We start from the raw sequence: 8,331 nt of genomic DNA on the forward strand, positions 1-8,331 counted from the left end.
GTGCATTGATTTGTTTATATTTTGTTATGTCAAGCTTGTAGCAAGTCACGCCATTGTAATGGAGTGGAGATGTCACCTTAGTTTCTCACCTGCAAGAAGCTGCTGCCTCAGATAAATGAGGCTTTCTGTCCCTTCTGTTTTGACTTATATGGTCTTCGGTTGGAAGGTTGCAATACAGGATGAAACCACAGAACCCGTGTTTTCAGCTGAAAAGAAAACATTTCCATGAATAGATGAGACTCATACCCTCAAGGTCACTGTTTTGGTGAAGAATGCTTTTAAAGAAATATGTGAGAAACTCTGCTTATTCTAAAAGAAAATACAGGGAATTTATAACTTTATTCTATTTCTTAAATACTGACATTTAAAAAGATATTCTTTGAAAAAATTAAGACTTTAAAAATATCCTGGACTGGAAGTGAACTTAGCCATCATTTGGAAGAAACAAAATCAAAGAGATTTGAACCACTACAGTAGAAAGACACAAAAGAAGGCAAAACTAAAAATAGCTCCGGCAGCATCCTGTGTGCGGATTTTGTGGGACATAAGGCCTTCTGAACACACCTTTTGGAAGGCAGCTGAAGCTTCTGTCACTTTCCAACATTTGTCCTTTAGCTCAGAGATACTACAGACCAGTAAAGTATTTCCTTCAAGACAGTTGCTCAGCCAATTTATCCTCTTTGTCTGGTGCTGAAAAGGTTCTATCTAGTCTGTACTGCCTGGTTTGGTATTACATTTTTAACTTCTGAACTAGATTTTTCAGTCTGCAGCCTGATCACTTTAGCAGAGCTTATTTTGTGAAACTGGCATTTTTATGCCTCTTTTGAGCAGCAGAAGTTTTCACTTCCTAGACTCTGAACTGTCCTTAAAGCTTCCTTTAAATATTCCTGGCAGTGAAAGCACGAGGATCAATTTATGATTTTTTGATAAATAATAAATAATCAACTTTACAGAAAAGGCTTCAAGTAAGTGAGAATATTTCTGTCTGACAATTATATGAGAAAGTATTTATATTCTTTTCCTAACCTTTGTGTACTTGTCAGTTGGCCACATGGTTGCCGATGGACAGGATATGGATAGCCTTTTGCAAAGGCTATGGATAGCCTTTTGCAAATTTTTTTATATGCGTGTGCTTGTGTGCACGCACAGATGTGTATTTTTGTCTCTATATCTGTGTAAGTAATAGAAACATATTTACCATCTCTCTTTATAGTAGATCTCAAAATGCATTACAAGGTTTAGGTCCTCGCCTGGTGATCTGCAGCCTCACTAAGACTTTTACCAATGTCTACACAAGTAGAATATGGCAGAGCAGTTAGTTCTGGGACCACAAGATTATTATACTTAAAGCAGCCATGTAACACATATCTTTTATATAGCACCTGAGTGCATGTGCACTTTGCATCTTACTGCAGTACAGAACATTGGTCTCATCTGGGAAGCACGTATGTCCTTGGAAGGTTTTGGAGATTCTTCTTTCCTTTGGGACAACATTACTTGTGATCTGTGGTTCATTTACATTTACTTCATGGATTCTGCTTTTTAGTTCTTTCAGAGATCATTCCTGAAGCTTCTGTCAGATGCTGAAATCAATTCTGTGTGCGCTGGGGAAGAAAGATATTGGAACTGCAATCTGCTCTTGCACACGAAAGGAGAATTTTCTTTCAACTGAAGAGCTTGTCAGTGCCATTGAAAAGTTTGTGAAATGTTATCAGTTGCACCTATATCTATTAGAATACATTATATTTAGAATGCAATTTAAGCTGAAAGCAATGTCAAAATTATGAGAAGCTTTTATCCATCACAGGGAGAGACTCATTCCCTATAGATAGCTTTCTCAGTTTTACTGGCTTTGTTCAGGTGTGCATGAAAGAGGTATTCTTTAACCTTTTCCAAGTTGAATCTTGCAGCTTGATTTATAAATGAGATAATTTTTCTCCATGTAAATTCACTCCTGCCAAGGCAGTGCATCCACAAAATCAGTGGAGTTATCATCATTAGAAATGTCTCTCTATGATGTCTACCTAAAATAGAGAATAGTCAGTTCCAAGTTTTCCGTAAGATAAAGGTTAATGCTACTCCAGTTGCTTGTGTATATCTTCACTGAGTGAAAATAAGCTTTACTAGATAATTTTGGTCAAAATGCAAGAGAACTTCTTTTATGCGAGCTGTAGTAGTTCTTTTGAAGTGACTGGCTGAAAATAATGAAAGTTTTTATTCTAACTAAAAGTATTAAAAAATATTTTATATGTATAACATTTAAAAATTAAGAATCTTGGTCATACTAGATAGTTTAGTTATGTCTACCAAGGTTCAGTCATACCAAGTAAATAGATTTATCTGTGTGCATCTGTGGAAACTCAAGTACACAAAGAGTTCTCACAACATTCGTTTCTGATAAGCCATGCACCACTATCTCAAGACCATTTCTTGACAATAGGTAGGCATTCAGCCTTTGTTGCTCCTGCAATTTTATTGCATGGTCATTATTGGCCAGCCTTGACTCCCTCGGTGATTCTGCTCTTCTTAGGTGAGTGTCTAAGTAAAAATCTATCTCTAGTGTGACACTTGAGCTGTGCAGTAAAAAAACCCACTCACTGGGAGCTCATATCTTTTCCTAATGCATCCTTGGGAATTTAGCATTGTTGTGAAACTATCTGAGAAACCGTGGTAATGGAAATGTTAACAGAAACCAGACAGTAGTGTTTAGAGAGCTATTATGAACTTTAGCTTCTGTTCACACAGTTCTCAGAAAAAACAAAACTTTCAGTTGCTGAAACTGCAGTCTGAAGGGGGTGAATGTTTACCAGATTCTTTGTCCCCAGCCAAAGAATCCACAGAAAGCATATTCCATCATATGTTTACATAGCAAATCACATCCACATACAAATGCTTTCATCAGTTGAACTCCACTGGAGACGCTCAGCTGAAAAGGCTTATACTAAAGCATATTGAAGTCAGTGGAAATTTTCACATGGACTGCAGCAGGTTTTCTTTCAAGTTCTAGCTCCACTTTTAGTAGCTGAGTTAAAGAAGTAACTCCATAAGTTGTAAACTCACAGCACATTGTGATCTGTGCCAGACCCAGTCTCGTGACATGATTATTCATTATTATGCTGCAGCAAAATCGTGGTGAATATTGCACATTGTCCGTAGATAAAATCTTATGAAATTTGCATTTCCTGTGGAATAAGCCTAAACTACTTCATAGACATGAAAATTCCTCTTTATATGCACAAATTCTCCTGCTGAGAAGGGATAGTTTGATTGGCTTCAAAGGACATGCAGATCATTAACCAGGCCTGTGACAATTTCTTATATAAAGATATTTTTGAAGTCTACTATACAAGGGAAAACAGTGTAAATGGTTAGGGTAGGGTATGGCCTGCAGTTCAGCTTCTATGTGTCTTCTATATTTTAGTTGAGTCTGGTTTGATGTGGCAATTTGAACAAGGAAATTGCTTCATCCATAGTGAAATTACTTTTCATAGAGAAAAGCAGCCTCTGTACAGTGCTGTGATGTGTATTTCTTGCATTTCCCTGTAGGGAACTTGAAAATTTAGGGGTTTTTCCAGTTTGAGCCATGAGTATTTTGCTACATGAATGTAACAAAAGTCAGGTTTTGAGGAGTACATTATATTAGATGGGATTGCTAAGGACTGTCATCATGAGTCTACAAAAATTGCAGAATCATGTAAAGATTTGGATTGGAAGAGTCCTTTAAAGATAATCTAGTTCCACCCCACTTTACATGGCCAGGGGCATCTTCCACTAGGCCACATTGCTCAAAGCCTCATCCAACCTGGCCCTGAACATTTCCAGGGACAGGGCATCCACAGCTTCCCTGGGCAACCTGTTCCAATGTATGTAATACATATCCTTTTCTCTCATGACTACATGGGTAAACACAGATTGCTTGGATATGCAGATCAATGCATTTATGGCAGTTCAGAAAAGGGAAAGTTAACAGAAAGTGTTAAGAACTGTTGGCTGGCCCAGACAGCCAGTGGTGTTACTGGGCTGCCACCTATTCACTGATCCTATTACTCAATCTTTCTCACTGTGCCTCTGGAAATTCACATCTTCATGACCTGTCAGGCCAATGCATAAAGAAATATAAGTTCAAATACAAAGGATCAGGGAAGACTGAGGAGGGCAATGAAAAATGCTTTTCTTTTCTGAAGTATTTGTGAAATTTTAAAAGATTTTTTAATCTTTAGCAGCTAACAAAAATCCATTGTAGGAACTTGTGAGAATAAAAGATTCTGTTTTTTCATCTGGCTCAAATCAAATGATGTGTTTCATTTAAACAGCTTATCTTTTGAATACACGAGTAATTCAAATTCAGACAAAGTATGACATAGTCACAGAGTGTTTCTGTATATAAACTTGTAAATTCTTCTAGGTATAAAAGACAGACATAGAACATGACTTCAGAAAAACAGCCTGCTAACGGGCTTCTTGGAGCTGAACTTTGCTCGCAGCATGCTCTACGGAACATGATGACACACAGTGACCTTAGTCACAGAGAAACACAGAATACATTTTCTCAAAAGAAGAAATAGTGCTAGCTCTGCTGTCAGTTTCTATAAATCTGGGAACAGAAGCTGTGAACCAACCTTCTGTCAAAACAATCTAATAGCCACCAAGTACATGTTTTTTGTTATTCTATTTTAAATATTCATTTAACTCTTTAAAAGAATGGACACTGTACTTGGGCTTTCTGTAGGTCTCTATTTTCTGTTCTATATAATTTTTCTTCAAAGCATGAACACTAATTATAAAACTAAACTTTTCCTCACAGCTTAGGTGAAATTAAGGATAGAATTGCATCCAAAACCTGGGATCAAACTTCCCTGAAACTGAAATCCTAAATTAAAACCAGATCAAATTTTATAAGATGGCTTTATTTTTTATAAAAATCATCTTCTTTGAATATCTGTTCTTTATTTTAATATTTTGATTTTAAGTCAGGTTGGGTGCTGGATGTAAAAACTCTTAGTCCACATCTTGAGTTTTGTCACTGACCTACTGCAGGGTGGAATGTCAGTTCAGATATTTCAATCAGGTTCAGGATTGTCTTAAAAATCTCTAATTCGTCTTTTGCACTCAGAGAGAAGTTTGGATAGGAGATTGCTTCCTAAAAAGGTTGTTGGGGAAACAAAACACATTGTATAACAGGATTAGGATCACTTTGAATGTTTGAACTGCTAGTGGTTACTTAAAAATAACCTCGTGGACTTGTAACTGAAAATTCCAGTTGTATTTTTAACAGTAGGTGTTGCTGTAGGAAAAGAGAACAAAGCATGCAAAGCAAACTGCATTCACAGGAACAGCGCATTAGAGAAGAAAAAGGGAAGCCAGAACGCTTTGTTTAGAACTACTTTGAAAAACCCTATTGTAAGTTTACATGATTTAAAATTTTATGTTGTCACCTTTTCTCAGCCAGTTCTGATGAGTGCCTGTAAAAAACATTTAGATACTTTGGCATTTTGAATACTTTTTCTGATTATAAAATTACCACTCAAAATTAAACCTCCCTCTTCTCACTGAAATTTATAATAATATTCTGTCTGCATGAAAACTGAATCATAGACATATATAACTTCTAAATACTACTGCCTGGCTAATATTTCAACCTGAAGATGTGGGACAGATCAGAACAAAAGTTAGGACTTATATTAAGTAAATAAAGTGCACAGCTTACTCTTATGTCTAGATAGCAGGTATACTACTGGCAAAGCTGTGAAAGTCACTGTAGGTACCCACTTGGCATGTTGGGTTGGCAGATAGATAAGGCTGGGTGATGCTATCACTTTCCAATATGCTGATATAAGTAATGTGTGTTGCAGTGGTTACAGACTCTTATCAGAAAGAACTCCATATGCACATAGTGTACACACAAAAAAAGCCCTGTTTGCCCTGGTCTACTGAGGTACTCAGACAACACTGCATAGCCTGAGCAGCAGAAGCCCATGGCAGAAAAATAAGCACTTTTGTTACATTTTTGATCAGGAAGTGATTAGAAAGATTGTTAGGAGATTGTGGAGAAAATGTGTCTGGCTGAAAAAGGAGTGAAAAAGTCACAGCCATGCTTGTGCCAAGTGTTACCTGGTGAGAGCGTGCTCTGCTCCAGCCAGTGGAAGGACAGGCCCTCTTTTAACCTGGGTTTTTTCTTTCAAGTTTTTGCCTCCCTCACTTCCATTTGCAATTCAGAACTTCAGGATAAAAAAACCTGTTGCCTTCTGATGTTCAGCAGGTTTGAGTGTAAGGATATGTGTTGTAAAACAGGTTTGTGGAGGAGCACTGTGTGAGTAAGCACAAGCTGACAACTTGCTGAAAGCCCGGGGGCTCAGCTTTCCCCGTACATTGTGCTCAGCCTATACATACTGTTATTAGTATTCCTGCTATCTGCTTGTGGGGAAGAACAGAGGAATTCTTCACTTCTCACTCTGTGGAGGCACATGGAAGTTGAGATGTTAGATGTTACTTCTTACCTAATAACATTGTGATACTATCAACAATGAGAGTTCTTGGTTTGATGGCACAAAAAATTCATCAAAGTATGAAAGCTTTATAGAAATAGCAATAATTGGAAGTGAACCAAGATGCTTTATAAGGGTGTAATTGTAAACATCAGAGCCTCAACCTTCTCCCAGATCAGACTACTAGATCCAGCTGAGTGCCAAACTGGAGCAATGCCTCAGTAAAGTTACAGATTACAATGACTTTGTCAAGTTAACAGAAATCTAGGAATGTAGCAGACAAATGCCTTCTATGATATATCTAATTGGAGATAGAAGTAGTGATGTCTGTTGAGAAATATTCAGAGATGGTGAAGTGTAAATTACAACACAATAAGAAGTCATTTGAAAGTTTTTTTTATATGGCATGAGAGATTTACTGTGTTGAGAAGTTACTCATGTAAGGTCATTTTGTACCAATCCTAAACAGAGGCAGAAGGGTTAAAACTGGATAACGTTTAGATATGTGATGTTCATAGCTCAAAATAAGTGAGTCAATGAATCAGTTCATTGTATAGAAATACCTTCTGGTCTCTCTAACACATACTATTCAAATTTAGAGAAGTGAGAGGGTTTAATGGTTTAATTACTAGTTCCTTACTTCATGGTTTGGGTGCTATGAAGGTATGAGCTGTTGTCCTTAGAAGAAATTACAAAAAATATTTTTTAGAAGTGTAATTTATTGGAAAGCAAAAGAGAGACAAGTCCCCACCCAGGGAGCAAACTGTAACAGCACTGGCAATTTAACAATGAAAGATCTCATCAGTTAAATTTGTAATAGTATTGATAGCAGAAAGGATCAACAAGTGTTGAATACTAACCAATATTTTGCCCAAAGAGTGAAAGATATGATGAGGGTTTGTGAATGGGATTGAATTCTTATCCTAACATTCCTTGGGTCTGTTCTTTCAAGGGTATCTTGGCAAACACATGGTAGAGGAATTGAGATCTTTTCTCCTTTATATCTTTAGAGTATGCAGCCGGTACCTACCTCGTGCTCCTCTCAGCACTGCAGATTGCCACTTGTTCCACACGTGCAGCAGCACCCTCCTGTCCTGCTCCCTGCTGAGGGGAGGAGCAGCTCCAGCCCAGGTGCAGAGCAAAGCTGCCTCTTGCTTCTCAGTGCTTTTGTTCAGGCAACACCAGGAGACAGGATGAAGTAGAAACATAGAAAAGAGAATAAAGCTAGCATCACAGGCCAGTTGTTAGCATTAGCACCTCCAAGGTTTGATTTAATTTTGCATACTTACAGATATTACTTCTGCATCATCTGAGGTTATACTTCACAACATCTGCAACCATAAAAAACGCGTAGATAGAATAAGAGGGAATCTTTGAGTTAAATCATGCAAAAATGAAGGAACAGGATTTTGTTTCCTCTTTATTGAATACATATATGCAGTCCTCATATAATTCTAAATTTTGGCTAAACATAAAAGAATTGAGGATAACATAATGGCTGACAGAGTTGACTGAAAATGACTGCAAACCTATAGTAAAGATCCTTGTTCCAGTGATTTTCTCCTGGTATATTTTAAATATTGCGTATGGAAACCAATGTTTTGTACACATTAACAGCTCTGCTGCATGTCAGCCCAGCCTTTGCTTGCAGCTTGGTTTTTTGAACAATGTAGTTGGACTATTGAAAGGTTCAAACTTCAGGACATTCTCAAGCTCAGCGGAATAATTTATATTACATCTGTCTTGGAGTAAAATTAGGAATTTTAAAAAAAACTAGGTGCTGCAGTATGAGGTGCCTTCTCCATCACCTGGCTCTCCTAAGCCAGGTACTTCTGCAATAAATTTG

Source organism: Melospiza georgiana, chromosome 6, assembly GCF_028018845.1.
Source record: "Melospiza georgiana isolate bMelGeo1 chromosome 6, bMelGeo1.pri, whole genome shotgun sequence".
Taxonomy (NCBI): Eukaryota; Metazoa; Chordata; class Aves; order Passeriformes; family Passerellidae; genus Melospiza; species Melospiza georgiana.